This window comes from Vulpes vulpes, chromosome 9 (assembly GCF_048418805.1).
Source record: "Vulpes vulpes isolate BD-2025 chromosome 9, VulVul3, whole genome shotgun sequence".
Classification (NCBI taxonomy): Eukaryota; Metazoa; Chordata; class Mammalia; order Carnivora; family Canidae; genus Vulpes; species Vulpes vulpes.
In genome coordinates, this window is record NC_132788.1 from 23,138,190 (window position 1) to 23,155,777 (window position 17,588).

Sequence of the window (17,588 nt, forward strand, 5' to 3'; positions counted from 1 at the left end):
GCCAGTAGAGAACCATGTATGTCTCTAGGACTTTTGCCATCTCTCTTCCTGCCTCTTTCCTAATCTCCCAGCTCATAAACATCACTACCTGAAATAAAGGGAGATTGAAAATGTCAAAATTGAGGCCATGGTTTTGTTCTTGTGATTGGGGTGAAATTAAAAAGTTTGCTTAAAGTAGCCAAAATGAGACTGTAGATTATTCATTGATGTTATCATATGTTACTTTCATTGCTCTCTTCACTGTAAATTCCAGTAGAGGCCATTCATTGAGTAATGAATCCTTATATGCTTGAGCAGCTAAGTAGAAGAGGGAGACTTTTTTCATCCCAGAGTCCTGACATTTACAATCTGCTTTATTTTTCGCATCTAGAAATTTTGATTCTTTTAAAAACCTTCTTCAGAACTTCTGACATAATAGACATGAATTTAAATACTATCAAATGTAAATTATTTGCAGCATTATATATTTTCCTCTGGGTAACAGAATAAACTTTGGTATTAGTTTCTACTTGGTATAAGTTCTAATTTTGCTACTTATCCAGCCATTTAATTTTTTCATGAAGATAGCAATACACATTTTTAACATAATGACAGTGTGAAGAAAGATTAATGTTAAAATTGATAATATTAATAATGATTGTGATATTCCTAATGTATTTTCAAAATTAAACCTTGCAGTCTTTGCATTTCTTTTAATTTTTTCCCAAATCAACAAAAACTACCCACAAAATCACACTGATCAAATTTCAGCTAAAAAGATACTGAGGGGTGCCTGGGTGGCTCAGTTGGTTAAGTGTCCAACTCTTGATCTCGACTCCGGTCTTGATCTCAGGATTGTGAGTTCAAGCCCAGCCCCACATTGCACTACATGTTGGGTATGGAGCCTACTTTAAAAAAGAAGAAGAAAAAAAAAAGACATGAGCACTTACCCTGTATAAGACTCCTATTTAATTTTAATTTTCACCTTTTGACCTTAATTTTAATTAATAAGTGTCTTTAATCCAGGAATTGGTTATTGGGTTTAATTTTATCTTACTTGGCACAACCAGCAAGAAAGTATGTGGTTCGTTCCAGTAGCTGCAAAAATGCAAAAAGCCTTTCAAAGTATTTAATAGCAATAGATCACGGTATGATTTCATTCTGTGAAAGTGGAACTTTTTATCTTCAGAACATGGAATGTAAAATTCCCTGGCCTCAGAGTAATGTGTGATGTCTTTCACTATACTGAATAGGCATATAAATATGCCTATTTACAGGCTGTAAAGCCAAGCAAAGTACTAAGCTGACTTACTGGTATAAGTCAAAAATTATACATTCTTCATGTCATACACCAAGACAAATTTCAAATGAATTAAAAAAAGTGAATCCATATCAATAATAGAAGAAAATACAAATACCCTGGAAATGGTGAAATTTTTCCTAAGTAGGACTTAGGAAAAAAACATTTGCTGGTATGATTAACCTTAATGTGTAAAACAACTTTTAAAAGAGAGAGACCACCAAATCTGTAGGAAACTAAAGATACCAGCAGAAAAACAAATGCAAATGCCTCTTAAACATATATAAAAGAATGTTCAGTTTAACTCACAGTAAGAGAAATTCACATTAAAATTACACTGAGACACTATTCTTCTCCTATCACATTGGCAAAACTCCAAAAGTTCCATAACATTTTTTTATTGATTGATTTCCATTGATTGGAAAAGGGCACTCTCATACATTGCTTGTGGGAATGCAAAATGTAGTAATTTCCATGGATAGGAATTTGAGAGTATTGGGGATAATTACCCATGGATTTGCCCTTTGACTCAGCATTCCCACTTTTAGAAAATTATCCCAAAGACAAGCTGACAAAAGTATAAATGTAGGAGCCCTGTTTCCAATAATATCAAAATATTGATTACAACCTATGTGTCTAGTAGTGAGCTGGGTGAATAAATTACAGTTTACCCATACGTTGGTTCCCAGGCTCAAATAGTACAGTACTATGCAGCAGCAAAGGAAATGAGTTGTCCTTTCTACAGAATGAAAATCATACGTGTCCTTCTGTACCATAACTTAAATATTTTGTAAGGCTTTTTTGCATTTTGGTAACCATCGAAATGAATACTTTTCTGTATACAGTGATCTCCACAATATAATGTTAAAAAAAAAAAGCAGTGTCAAATGCAGGCTATCACTTATGTATTTATGTATTTGCTTTTAATTTGTTTTAAAATGAAGGAATATACCATAAAATAAAATGGATTACCAATAGGAGAAGAGGAGGAAGAAAAACAGATTGTGGAGGGGACAAGAACAGAACTGGACTTCTCTAAATATACCATGTTTTCACATTGTAACCATGTAAATATTTTATGTAATTATAAAACAAAATTAGATTGAAATGGAGGGGAAGATGACCCCTAAAAATAGCTAAAATGAAACAAATCGGTGAACTAAACATTCCTGAACTGTACCAAATAACTTTATAACACAGTATTTTGACTATGCTTCTTGGTGGGATACAGCTTAGGAATAAAAACTACAAAAAAAATCTTACCTTGTTTTTTACTAATGTTGGTAATATTACTATTCAGGTACTATTTTTATTTGTATAAATACAGATATAGGTGAGACAATCATAGTGTTACTAGGAATCAAGTTTTTCAGTGTAAACCATATAAAATCAAAATAAGTAAAACACTTATCTTGTGTATGTGTGTGCATATAGAAATTTATCTTGAATTTATACTTTTAATAACAGCCTTATTGAGATATGATTCACCTAATTAAAGTGTACAATTCAGTGCTTTTTAGTGTATTTACAGTTTTGCAACCATCACCACAATCAGTTTCAGAATATTCTCTTTACCCCCAAAAAACTCTTTTACCCAGTAGCAGTCACTCTTTTTTCCCATTCTCCCCCAACCCTACATAACCATTAATCTGCTTTCCCTGTATATATATTTGCTGAGTCTGGACATTTCTTATGAATGGAATCATACAAACGTGGCTGTTTGTAGACTCACTTTTTTCACTTAGTATAATGTTTTCAACGTCCATCCATGTTGAAGGTTATTTCAGTATTATTACATTTCTTTTTTTGCCAAGTAATATTCTATTCTGTAGATATGCCATATTTATTTATTTGTTCATCAGTTGTTGGACATTTGGGATTGTTTCCACTTTTTAACTATTATCAATAGTGCTGCCATCAATAAAATTTGTGTACTAGTGGAATTGCTGGGTCATATGGTGAAATTTGTGTACTAGTGGAATTGCTGGGTCATATGGTGAAATGTATGGTTTTAACCTTCTGAGAAACTGCTAGACTGTTTCCAAAGCAGATGTACCATTTTACATTCCACTCAGCACTGTATGATGGTTCCAGTTCCTCACCAGCACTTGCTATCATTGTCTTACTAGTTATAATCCTCCTTGTGTATAAAGTAGATTCTCATTGTGGTTTTGATTTGCATTTCCCTAACCAGTGATGTTGAATATTTTTTTTATATGCTTATTGGCTGTTTGTATTTCATCTTTGGAGAAATGTCTTTTCAGATCATTTGCCCATTTTTTAAGTTGGGTTATTTGTCTTTATACTGAATTGTAAGTTTTCTTTATGTATTCTAGGTGCAAGTCCCTTATAAGACACATGGTTTCCAAATATTTTCTTCCACTCTGTGGGTGCTCTCTCACATTCTTGATGATGACCTTTGGCATATGCAAGCTTTTAATTTTCATGAAGTCCAATTTATTTTATTGTCTGTTATTAGTACCTTTACTTTTTACCTAAGAAAGCTGTGCCTAAATCAAAGGCATAAGATTTATTTCTGTGTTTTTTCCAGGCATTTTATACTTACAACTCTTATTTAGGTCTTTGATCCATTAAAGTTAATTTTTGTATGTGATGTGAGGGAGGGACCCAAAATCATTCTTTTGCTTGCCGCTATCCAGTTTTCCCAGCACTGTTGAAAGAACTATTCTTTTCCCATTGGTTAGTCTTGGTACCCTTGTCAAAAATCACTTGACTACAAATTTGAGGGAGACTCTTCAATTCTGTTCTGTTCCATTGATATTTTTACCACACTGTTATGATTACAGTTTTATTGTAAATTTTGAAATCTGGAAATACTAATTTTCCACAATCTTCTTTTTAAAGATTGTTTCAGCTATTCTAGATCCCTTGTATTTCCATATGAATTTTAGGATAAGCTTGTCAATTTCTGCTAAGAAGCCAGCTATCATTTTTATGGGTCCTAAAATCTTGAATATGAATTATAAATAATAATGTGAATTTGTAATAGTTTCCCTTGAAAAAAGGAGAGGTGTACTTTCCACCTTTACGTACTCAAAAAACCCATAGACAATGATCAACCTAGTAGAAATTAGCAGGCCTGGAGCCCAGATTGTGGTCATATGTACCATTAACACTCCTTGGAAAAATGCCTGATTCTAACCTTGGGACAAAAATATACATGGTAAGACTAGGGATCTTGTTAAAGCAAGAAGGCCATTACAGATAGGTATACAAAAGATACAGATGGTATCTTTTTGATACCAAAAGAACTCAGGAACTAACTTGAAGAGGCTCTCCCTGTCCAAAAATAGGGATAACTTAAGTATCAGCAATAATACCAGTGGTAATAGATTGAAGCCCAGCAAACTTATTAAAAATCCATATGTAATAATGATACTAAAAAAAAAATTATTGGTCACAACTAGAGGATGTTAGAGAACCAACTAAATAATTAAAAGTGGTAAAATGAAAGAACTGAGCATTTAACTTGTTTTGCCTATGAACCTTATCTGTGATTAACCAAAAAGCCTTTTTTAATGAAGGATCCCAACTAATAAATGAAAAAGGAATACTATAATTAGAATATCATCACTTTGTCAACTCCTAATGAAATAATAGATCTGACAATGATTATGAATAGCTGCTAACAAAAACAGATAACCAGGCATTATATACCTCTTGGAGGATATAAATACCACCTCCCACAGAGTATTTTTCTAACAAAATCAGAGCTGAATCAAATCAGGCCTCTAGGTCCAGCTCCAGGTTTGTAGGAAATATGGAACAAAGTTCTGTTAAACAATACTGTTGCGGGGGGAGAAGGGGCATGTGTGACTCAGTCGGTTGAGCAGGGTCCTGGGATCAAGCTCTGCCTTGGGCTTCGTGCTCCATGGGGAGCCTGCTTTTCCCTCTCCCTCTGCCTGCTGCTCCCTCTGCTTGTGCTGTCTCTCTCTCTGTCAAGTAAATAAATAAAATCTTAAAAAAAAATACTATGGGGAATTCAGGTCAACAAAATCCATGACCCTAAGAATATAATAACTGAATTTCTTCAAGTTTTTAAAAATGTATTAGCCAAATGATTCTTGATTCAGTTATGATAATGGTTGCTTATATGTAAGTGATGCTACATTTATAAAAATTAGAGTTCTTCTTGTCTTTTGAAAATATGTACTGAAATATATAATATGATGAAATGGTATGATACCTGGGATTTACTTCAAAGTAACACAAAATGAAAAGGCAGAAGCAAGGGTGTGTGGATAAAAACCAAGAGTGGTATCTGTGGGTTGGTGGTTTCTGTAACTCGGTAATGTTTACTTGAAGGTTCGTGGCACAGTTATCTCTACTTTTGTGTGTGTGTGTGTATGTATATATGTGTGTGTGTGTGTGTGTGTGTGTGTGTATATATATATATATATAGTATGTGTGTGAAGAATCTAAATTTTGGGTCAAGTTGTGTGAAATTATAAGAAATGGAGACTTCATTATCACAAAAACTCAACTACACAATGTTATCTAATAATAACATTTTCTTAACAAGTAAATGAATGTCACTCTACAATACAGTCGTGAACATAAGTAATTCCTGCAGTCTTGGGGTTTACAGTCAGGTTGGAAAGACAGACATTAATCAGATAATCACACAAATCAAAGTAAAATTGCAACAATAATATATGTATGAAAGGAAAGGTTCATGGTGCTGTGAGATCTTATAATAGGGGATGTAGTGAGAGTTAGGTAAAAGGAAAGAGCAAATGTTGCATGTAAAGAAGAGAGCTGTAATCATCTAGAACTGCACTAATACAGTGGTGATGGGTGGCTATTTAAATTTAAATTATTTTAAATGAAATAAAAGGGATCCCTGGGTGGCGCAGCGGTTTGGCGCCTGCCTTTGGCCCAGGGCACGATCCTGGAGACCCGGGATCGAATCCCACATCAGGCTCCCGGTGCATGGAGCCTGCTTCTCCCTCTGCCTGTGTCTCTGCCTGTTGCTCTATCTCTGTATGACTATCATAAATAAATAAAAATTTAAAAAAAATAAAAAAAAATAAATGAAATAAAATTTAAAATTCATTTCCTCAATCACATTAGCCACATTTTAAATGTCCAGTAGTCATGTATGGCTACTGATTATAGTTTTAGACACTATTTCTATCATAGAAAATTTAAAACGGAAGGTATCTATCATTGCAGAAAATTTATTAGATGGCTCTGATAGAGAACAACTATATCTCATCCCCAGTAGAAAAAATAATGGTATATTTGCCCCATAATTATTTGTTTTTGTCTCTTACTCAAAATCATAAGGCAAATACAAATATAAATGAAAAACTAGGGGTACCAGGATGCCTGGGTGGCTCAGTGGTTAAGCGCTTGCCTTTGGCCCAGCGCGTAATCCTGGCGTCCCGGTATTGAGTTCCACATGAGGCTCCCTGCATGGAGCCTACTTCTCCCTCTGCCTGTGTCTCTGCCTCTCTCTCTCTATGTCTCTCATGAATAAATAAATAAAATATTTAAAAAAAAACAGGGGTACCTGGGTGGCTTAGTGGTTGAGCATCTGCCTTGGACTCAGATCGTGATCCCAGGGTCCTGGGATCCAGTCCCACATCAGGCTCCCTGCAGGGAGCCTGCTTCTCTCTCCATGTCTCTGCCTCTCTCTGTGTGTGTCTCTCATGAATAAATCTAAAAAAAATTAATTAAAAATAAAACATTAAATCTGCTGAAATATTTTAGAAAATTTTCTATATGCAATGACAGATAAATATTTCCCTCATTCCCATATCAAACTTATTTTGCTTTTGCATCCTTTCCCACATCTAGCCCTGCTTTTCAGAGTATAAGATTTGATGATTTATTATTAAATTGGGTTTTTTCTTTAATTAGCATTCATTCATTCATTCTTTCACCTGTTTATCAAATGTATTTTTACAAGCTGCATTTGGTGGATGTATGTCTTGAGTCTCTTAATTTGTAACAGTTCCTTACACAGATACACACACTTTTTCATGCTATTTATTTGTTGGAGACACTAACGCATTTGTCATATGAAATATCCCACATTTAGATTTGGCCAATTATATCCTCATATGTGTCTCTTAGTATGACCTCATATTTTCTGTAGACTGGTAGTTAGATCTGTAGTCTCATTAGATTCTGGTTTAGCTCTTTTGGTACATAACTGTTACTTTGTTCTTCCTAGTACAGCATATAAGGAGGCACATTATATCTGGTTGACCCTTTTTTAGTAACTATAAGAGTAATCTTGGAATTCAGTGCTATCATCTTAATCCACTTATTAGAAAGTTCCCCATTTAGTGAATAGTTTAAGGCCAGTGACTCTTAACTGCATATTAGGATCACCTGGGAGCTTTTAAAAATATCAGTGAGACATTACCCTTGACCAGCTGGGACATAGGTAGAGTTATATTTGAAAAGTTCCCAAGTGATTTTGAAGTACAGCCAGGATTGAGAATCACTGTTTTGTCATCCATTGATGATTTTTTCCCAGTTACTTTTTTGTTTTGTAACAGTTCCATTCCAGTTTTTTCATTTCTTCTGCATTAATCAGCTGGAATTCCTCTATAAAGAACTTTCCCTCATCAATTCTTTAGTTACCCTGAAATGTAATCCCTCACAAACTTGGTGTGTGTGGGGGGAAGCACTATTGTATAAGCAATTATAGAACTGAGGAATAAAAGCCGTTATAATAATGGGTACTTGAGTTTATGGGTTCATGATATGCAAACAGGAAAGAATAAGATTTTAACAAAATGATGACATTCTGGCTGCATTTTGATGGTTGATGAATAGGAGTTTGCCAATCAGAGAATCAGAAAAAGAATATTATAGATTATCACAGAGTTCTTTGTGTCAGAACTTTGTGATAGAGACCAATAGAGTTTTTCATTAAGAGCATCTCTACTTGATTATACAGGACTTGGCCATACTGTGCATGCTATAATTAAATAAGTACCACACTTAATTATACAACAGTTTTGGTTTTCAGGCTTTTTCATTAAGGAAATTATACCTGATCAGATTTTTCTATTAGGTAATATTAGTGGGAGTATGGAAGATAGGCAAGAAACAGCTAATCAAGTAAGTATTTGAACACATGTACCAGATGCCTAGAACCAAGGGAAAATAAATTTAAAATAAATATAAGGTATAGTATCTGCCCTCATATCTCTTAAGGCAGTAATGACTTACATTTGAGTAGGATTTTATAGTTTGTATATAATTATTGATCTTATTGACAGTTCTTCTGTATGACAATTGACCTTATTTATCTTCAAAATTTTGTACTTTATATATTTTACTATTTATAGTTTATATATAAGAACCTCAGAGAAAGGAAGTGACCATGTACACATGGACTTGAACGTGTAAATGGATTGGAAGAGGGATAAGTGGAGGCCAAGTAGGAGGCTGTCAGAGTAATCTATGTATAAATGATTAGGGCCCCAACTATAATATCAAAGCAAAGAGAAATAAAGTGGGTAGAAGGTAATAGGTATCAGAAAAAATATGAAGAAAAGAACAACCTAACCTAGATACAAATAGAATATAGTGGTGACAAAGCAGGAAATGTAAAAGAGAACTTAACACTGGTGATATTGATAGAGCATTCCTCTGGGACACGGTATCTTATACCATTAGAAAATAGTTTGACTTTGGGCACATCATTCAACATCTCTTAACCCCAATTACAAACAGTATTTATAAAAAGAAGAGTTAAGTATTATGATCTAGTAAAAAGCAGATGGGCTTCAGAGTCATACAGACTTACTGTTTAGTCCCAGCTTCATTTTTTTTTTTTTTAAGATTTTATTTATTCATGAGAGACACAGAAAGAGAGCTAGGCTCCCTGCAGGGAGCCTGATGCAGGACTCAATCCCAGGACCCAGAGATCAAGCCCCGAGCCAAAGGCAGATGCTCAATCACTGAGTCACTCGGGCATCCCCTCAGCTTCATCTTAATGTTAATCCTTGGGAATTTCAGTTTTCTGTAAAATGGAGATGTTATGAAAAGCATTGCATGAGATCACATATGTAGAGCACACAGTAGAACGCCTTCCTCATAGCCAGTGGTGAGCCAGTGTTCGTTTTGCATTAAAGTTTGTTCCACTTAGAGCTTTGACTGTGAACTCTTTTCAAGGTGTTAGGAGATCTCACTGTCTTTGGAAATGGAAATTTAAGAGGTATCATTATATAGGTACAGTTAAAGCCACAAGTATGAATAAACCCTGGTCGAATCCACCTCTTGCATTTTTGCTTATACTATTTCTGCATTTTTGCAGCTAAATATGGCTAGAGAAAAATTTTGAACCCTGTGGACCCATCTCATTTTAAATTCATGACCATGAACCTCAAGTGGGCCTTTAATTCTGCCAGACAATCGTACTATACCCACCTGGATCTGTCTTTGCCGGTCTCCTAAACAATTATTTCACATTTTGTTCTCTCTGCGAACTCCCATCCTCATTCTCATGTTGATGTGCTTCTTGTTTAAATGAAGAGAGTGAAGTGCTCAGAGAAGTCCATAAACATGTATAGGTTTGAAATTTTCCATAATTAAAAAGATTGTTATAATTGTTTAAAGAGGACCTGACGATTTAAATGGATAAAATAGAATTAGATAATTGACTAATATTTATTCATTCAGTTATTTGTTTATATAGCATCTGCTCTGTGCTAGCAGTGAGGTAGGCTTACCTCCAGTAGCTTACATATTCACAAGGGCAGAAAATATCATGTGTATTGTATGTCAGAAATAGCTGCATGTGCAAATAATGTAATGTCAGACGTTCAAATGTGGATTTTTTTTCCAGCAAACTTAACCATCCTTTTGTTCATTCATCAAAGTGCTTACTAGGTATAAGGCAGAGTACTGGTGATAGAGAAAGGGACACTTTCAGGTGTCAGGAGTTGTCAGGAGTAGAGGGATGATGAACCTAGTTGACTTGAAATGTCTTTAGAGTTTATGGTCAGAAGTGTTGGAGGCTTTATGGCCTAGGAGCAAGGCTTCTAATGTACTCTTTCCTTTTTTCCTTTCATTTACCCCTTCAGCTATTTGAGCAGGGTATTCTTGGAATATCCTGTGGAAATAAGTGTGGCTGTGGAGTGGAAGGATATGACTAGGACACAAAAGTGTGAGACCTATGTACCCATTCTGGCCTCATGGGAGAAAGATAAAAAGAACACTTCAAATATAGGTTTTAAAGCCCAATTAAGCAAGATAGAAAGAGAAACAACAACTTGGAAAATACTTTAATAGATACAGGAATAAATGCAAGACTACCTAGCTGTGACAGGTAGAAGTAATAGTGTATAGTGGTTGAGAGTAGTAGTTTAGAAGCTAGATTTGTGTATATAGGGTACTTACTGCTGTTAATTTTCATCAAAGTAGCTAAATGATGAATCTGTGTCTGGGCATGTCCAGGAAAATGGAGGCAAAATGAATACCTCTGTGTGTGTTTATAATTAAAACTATGTATGTTTTATTTTTTTATGAAAACAGTATACTTGTACTATGTTTTTTATTCCTCTTAATTCTTTCCATGTTCATCTTCAGTGAGCAATATAAAACAAAATCATTATTAAAGCTCAGAACCCTCTGAAATTATAAGGAAAACATTTTTTTGTGTTTTAAAAACAAACCCAAATATTTTCCCCAACAGGCAAAGAATCAGTATTAAAAATTCTAGCTTGAGAGTATCTCTTCACCCAAAATTTAGACATCTAAAAACAGCTTCTTAGGATAAAAGTACCTCTTCATGAACAAAAATAGCATCACAACCACAATAGTATAACAAACCAAAATTAAATCATAGCTCTAAATTTGGTGTCACTGCTGTTAACCTGACCTGTTATACAGTCTGAATATATAATCTGAATTAGAGACATGGGTCTAGTACACAAATACACTTTATATAAGTGTGTTATACATCTTAGTAGAATCAGCATAGAAGAGACAAATCAGTTTGTACAGTGTGTTTCTAGAATGTTGCTTGAGACTTCTGTAATGTAATTCTCTTGTATTTACTGCATTTTGGAACTCTTCCCAGGACAGTTTATTAGTACTTGGATTTTGGTTTCAGTCTCTTTCCTTTCTCCTTTTTACTTTTAATTTTTGCAGTGAATACTTGGACTGTGAAGGTTAAGAAGACCAATAGTTCCAGAAACTAAATTCTATATTTAACTGCAGACTGGGTGTGGCTCAGACAACTGCAGTGCAAGCTTGCTAGTGTTTTGCCAGTCATCAAAACCCTGACCTGCAGGGAACATTCCTTTTCCTAGTCTTCTGACTTTGAAATCTGCTGAATTATGATGATATGATGATACATAGTATACACTTTGTGTGTAATTAAAGACAAAAGAGTCACATAGGTTCATACTTGAAGTGGCTCTGGAAAGTCTGTTTCTTCTGTGTTCTTTTATAGTAATCTCCAAATGATAGTAACCCATCCTGATTTCATGGTGCCACTTCCCATCATTTTTTATTACTTTTAATTACCGCTGTGTGATTTAAAAAATTTTTACAAGAGGTGTCTTTAGTTCAGCTCACATTTCATGAAGCCATATTTTCTTTTAATGTTCTTTTCTTGGGGATCCCTGGGTGGCGCAGCGGTTTGGCGCCTGCCTTTGGCCCAGGGCGCGATCCTGGAGACCCGGGATCGAATCCCACATCGGGCTCCCGGTGCATGGAGCCTGCTTCTCCCTCTGCCTGTGTCTCTGCCTCTCTCTCTCTCTCTGTGACTATCATACATAAATTAAAAAAAAAAAAAATGTTCTTTTCTTGTTTTGCATTAGATAGTATAGTTATTAGTATAGTATAGCTTAGACTTTCTTGTTTACCATAAAAAATGAAATACTGCTTATTTTCCTAGTAACATTTTCCCCCCTTTAAAAAAAAAAACCTCTTTTTTTTTTTTTTTAAGATTTTATTTATTTATTCATGAGAGACAGAGAGAGAGGGAGAGACAGGAGGGAGAGGCAGAGGGAGAACCAGGCTCCATGCAGGGAGCCCGACTTGGGACTCGATCCCGGGTCTCTGGGATCAGGCACTAGGCTGAAGGCAGTGCTAAACTGCTGAGCCACCCAGGCTGCCCCAAAAACCTCTATCTCTTGAACAGAATCCTATTACTTTGTAAAATGGAAAAATAATCACCTTTTTATTCCTTAGCAGTATCCTTCTGTGTTATTTTGTGTAGTGTTCCAATATTATTTTGTATCATTCATACTATACAGAAGTCCATGGAGTAAGAGACACTACTCATTTCAGTAAGATATACCCAGCCAGAAAAAAAATTGGGGCAGAAATGCTAATAATGCTTTCTTAATACTGCTCTTTTAAGAGATTGAAACCTAACTAGATGTTTCTTGGAATGACAGCTTTTATCATATGAACAATAAAGGGACTAATTTGCCTTCGTTGTACACAAATACATAAATTGCATCTGCTGAGCACTGATTTAGTTTTAAGCAGCACTTAAGCTAAAAACTTTCCTTTGATTTTATTTACGTATGTTTGGTCACTATTTCTGCAGAGAATAAGGAAGAAACCCTAAAAATCATCCAGTTCAAATAGTTTACTTTTAAACCAAGAACCTATAGTTAATTAACTAAGAGGTTAATGAATTTGATTAAATCCACAGAAGAAATGAGATTAAGTTGCTTATTTTAAATCTATAGCCATGTGAACCATAGAATATGATTTCTAAAAAGTATATTCATTGAACTTCTCAACCCCTTTTTTGTTTGTTTGTTTGTTTGTTTGTTTACTTAAGTAATCTCTGCACCAAACTTGGGGCTCAAATTCACAATCCTGAGATCAAGAGCCGCATGCTCTTCCAGTGGAACCAGCCAGGCGCTTCTCAGCCCTTTCTATCCTCTTTAATTGATAAACATTTATTGAGTGTCTACTGTATGTTAAACTCCATGTCAAGAATTGGGATGCAAAGATAAGTAAAAGTCCCCTTACTGCATTTCACTGAATTTCTTTTTGTCTGTGCTGCTTTATTCATCTCTTATTTCTCTCATGGCCTGTAAGTCTTCCTTTTTCCCCTCCCTTACACTTTCCATTCTTTAAGCACACCTTCTACCATCATACTTCTGTTCTTAGCTGCTTCTTAGTTGATCATAATGTGAACTGACATATATGCTTTAATATTTCCTACACTTATTGAATAAAGTATTATGCTCCTATTTCATTTAAAAAGCAAATTGGTCAGGGCGCCTAGGTGGCTCAGTCAGTTAAACATCCGACTTTTGAATTTGGCTTAGGTCATGATCTCAGGGTTGGGGGATGGAGCCCCACCTCAGACTCCGTGCTCAGTATGGAGTCTGCTTATTTTTCTCTCTCTGCTGCTCCCCCCACACTAGCTCTCTCTCTTTCTAAAATAAATAAAATAAAATCTTTAAAAACATTGGTTATTATATTTTTCAAAAAGTTGGTGAATGTTATATAATTTTCAAGGATCTTTCAAGTTCTCAAATTGTATTGCTCTGATTTTTAATTCCTTATTTTATGTGGAGCCTTTGTTCTCTCTTAGACCCAGTCACTTTTTTTTTTTTTTTTTTTTTTTTTGACCCAGTCACTTTTGATAGGAAAATACTGCCCATCCTAGAATTAAGTCTTTGGAAAATAATTGCTGCTTAGCATAACAACACGAATAGACTAACTTCAAAGAACAAAATCATTTCCATGATAACTAAGTTCTGTCAGAAGACCAGTTATCTGCATTTTATGTATATCTACATGATCTATCTCAGTACAGTACCTTGGGGGTGCCTGGAGGATGGCTGAGTAGGTTGAGCGTCAGACTCCTGATTTCAGCTCAGGTGATGATCTCAGGGTTGTAAGATTGAGCCCTAGGTGGGGCTTCATGCTCAGTGGGAGCCTGCTTGAAATTCTTTGTCTCTCTCTCTTCTTCCTCTCCCTCTGCCCCTCCCCTGGCTCATGCACATGCAAGCTCTCTCTCTCAAATAAATGAATAAATATATTTTAAAAAAACCTATCTCCATACATTGCTTGGCAATCAACTTGTATTTTGATCTCTTGATTTTTTTTTTATTTAAAGATTTTATTTATTCATGAGAGAGAGAGAGATAGAGAGAGAGAGAGAGAGAGGCAGAGACACAGGCAGAGAGAGGAGCAGGCTCCATGCAGGAGCCTGACGTGGGATTCAATCCCAGGTCTCCAGGATCACGCCCTGGACTGAAGGCGGCGCTAAACCACTGAGCCACCGGGGCTGCCCTAATCTCTCAATTCCTATGTTCATATATTAAAGTAATGAAATACCTTAAGGAGGGACACCTTGGGTGGCTCAGTGGTTGAGCATCTATCTGCCTTTGGCTTAGGGCATAATCCTGGGGTTCTGGGATTGAATCTCGCATCAGGCTCCCCCACAGGGAGCCTGCTTTTTACTCTGCCTATGTCTCTGCCTCTCTCTGTGTGTCTCTCATTAATAAAATAAATAAAATCTTAAAAAAAAAAAAGAAAGAAATACCTTAAGGGTATTGCAGTCTGAAAGTGCAAGGAGATAACTCTTCTACCTCTTATGAGTTTAGGTAGTGAGAATTATTTCCTTCTTCCTTATAAAATGAGAAAACAAAAATGTTCTCATTGCTTAGAAGAAATTTGCTTCTCTCATTTTTCATTTTATCTCTAAGAGTGAGACTTCCTTCAAGTACTTTACAATTGCGAAGAAACATATCTCATTTTCTTCTTTGTCATGTTGCTGCTGAATTAAGTGGACTAACTGAAGAGAATATCATCTTCACATCTAGGACCAAAGAAGTCATGTGTCTGACCAACATAGTAATTTTGTTTGGATAGGAAATTCAGAAAATTTTTTCTTTAAACTTCTTTATGTGTAATGATGATAGCTTTTAGGAAGTGGCTGAGTCCGTGATGATCAGTCTATTAAGTGGAATGTCATGATAGAATGTAGCCTATGTAAATTCAAATAAAAATGTAAGTAAAATATTGTTAAGCAATAAAAGAAAAATTGCACTATTATAATAATGTAAAAAAAATCAAATGTACAAAGATAAAAATTGGAAGAGATAATAAAACTTCTCAATAAATTATTTCCCCTAAATGTTAGTTTGTAAATTTTTATAATACTTTTTATCTTTTTGTTTGTTTCTGATAAATACAGGGTTAAAAGTACAGATATTTGAATTAGTAAGATTGGAGTTCCAGTTCTGGCTGTCTTACTCACTAGCTATATATCCTCAGGGAATTCTTTGTTATAAAATGACTATAATAATCATACCTATCTTATAGGAGTGCTGTCATTTAATACTAAATGACAGTGCATTTAAAGTACAAAGCATGGTACAGGAGACACATGTAGGAGTTTAATATATGTCTCCTACTACTAAAGACTCAGTACGGAAATAACAAACAAATAAGAACTTTCAAAAAGAATTTTGAATGTCTTCAAATGGAATTTTCTGAAGTTATTTTTCGTATTTATAAGCTTCAGCCAATAAAAGTCTATTTAGCATTTTTTTACTCAAAAGAAAGCCATTCATCATCTATGTGCCAAGCACTATAACAAGTGAGTGCTAAAATATATTTAAACATCTTTAAAGATAGGGTGTTACCCCTGTAGGCCTCATTTTATTGGGGGGAATAGGCAAAAAAAAAAAAAACATGGAAGAGATAGGTATCAAGTGCAATAGGACAGAGGAGAGTAGCAACATTGAAGTGACACTCAAGCAGGGTCCTGTAAAAGGAGTATGATTTGGATGGGTTGGGAAGAAGAAGAAAAGCATTCTTGGCGAGGGTACAGAGACGTGAAAAATTAAGTAACTGGAGCGTATGGTCAGTCAAGGCAGAAAACGAGCCTGGAAGTGGGTTGCATCAAGATTGCGGGAAACCTTTGAATTGCCACAGTTGCAACATTTGTCTCTCTCAAAGCAGTCATATTAACATCCATGCCAAAGTATGCTGGTTCTAATGATTGTTGATTTGGGGGGGAGGGGGTGGTTGTGATTTCTTAATCCATTTTCTAGGTTGTTGGTCACATTTTCCTCCCACATATAAAGCATCACTAGTAGATTTTTTCTGACAGGGACCCAAATTATTTTGGGGATCGCAGCAAATTTTGGGTCTCATGTTTGTGAAACATTCTAGGAATTAAAAAATTGAAACTATTTTGAAGTATCTTCTCAGCCTTCCTTTTTTAAACATAGGGCCTAAATCATATGCCCTTTTCTCTGTGTTCAAGGAAATATGTTGAAATTCCAGCCATTCAATTTTTTATTTTATTTTTTTTATTTTTTAAATATTTTATTTATTTATTCATAGAGACAGAGAGAGAGGCAGAGACACAGGCAGAGGGAGAAGCAGGCATCATACAGAGAGCCTGATGTGGGACTCGATCAGGGTCTCCAGGATCACGCCCTGGGCTGCAGGCAGCGCTAAACTGTGCCACCGGGGCTGCCCCCATTCAATTTTTTTAAAGAAATCTTTTGACCTGTTTTCCCCCTGCTGACTTGCATTATAAAAGTGGATTATCATAAAATTATAAAGTCCAATTTTTCTACTGACTTCTGTTATAGAAGAAAATTTGGGCCCTATCTTCACCAGAATGAATTATTTCACTGTCCATTAAGTAAATTTTACCCGGTACTTCAGTGATGAAGTTTTTGTGTTCCTGCAGGCTCAGGTTTTGTTATATTTAGTTGGCTCCTAGGCTAGCGCAGTGCTATGCCTGAAATCTAACATCAGTAAGTGTTGCTTGAACTTGATTGAATATGTAAGAAAACTGTACAACTTTAACATAATTAGAAAATGTTATGCCCCTGTGTCCCCAGTGAGACATATTAGGCTCAGAGTAGAGGATAGAATGATACAATATTTCCTAATTTTGTTAAAGTTGTAAGTCCTTCAATTCAGTTCAGTTCAATGAAGAATAATAATTTGATGATTTAAAGTGATCCAATCAAAATGACTCAAAAACAGCAGAAAAATGACTTTCCAGTGCCTCGATGTCATTTTTCCTTAGCCTGATCATTGTGCCACTCCCCCCACCACACACACACACACAAACCACTTTGTGGGAATAAAGTTGAGTCCTATAAAATCGAATGTTTGTTCTGGTCTGTAATGTATGAGGACCTAAAATATATGTACTCTGCCCTCCCTTAGGTTGTCTTGCCATCGCTGCAACCCCTGGCAAGCTGGTTTTCGTTCCCTCACTTCTGATGTCATTGCTGTTGTAGGATGGAAAATGCTGCAAGAATACACTATAAATTTTGGAATTAATGGATGCTGGAAGTTGAATTTTAAA

At 35.4% G+C, this 17,588-nt stretch overlaps 1 protein-coding gene across 29 annotated transcripts in view; it reads left to right on the forward strand.

Annotated features, from left to right (window-relative positions):
- Window positions 1–17,588, forward strand: part of HMBOX1 (homeobox containing 1) — a 176,497-nt gene that overhangs the window by 135,584 nt on the left and 23,325 nt on the right. The window lies entirely within an intron of this gene.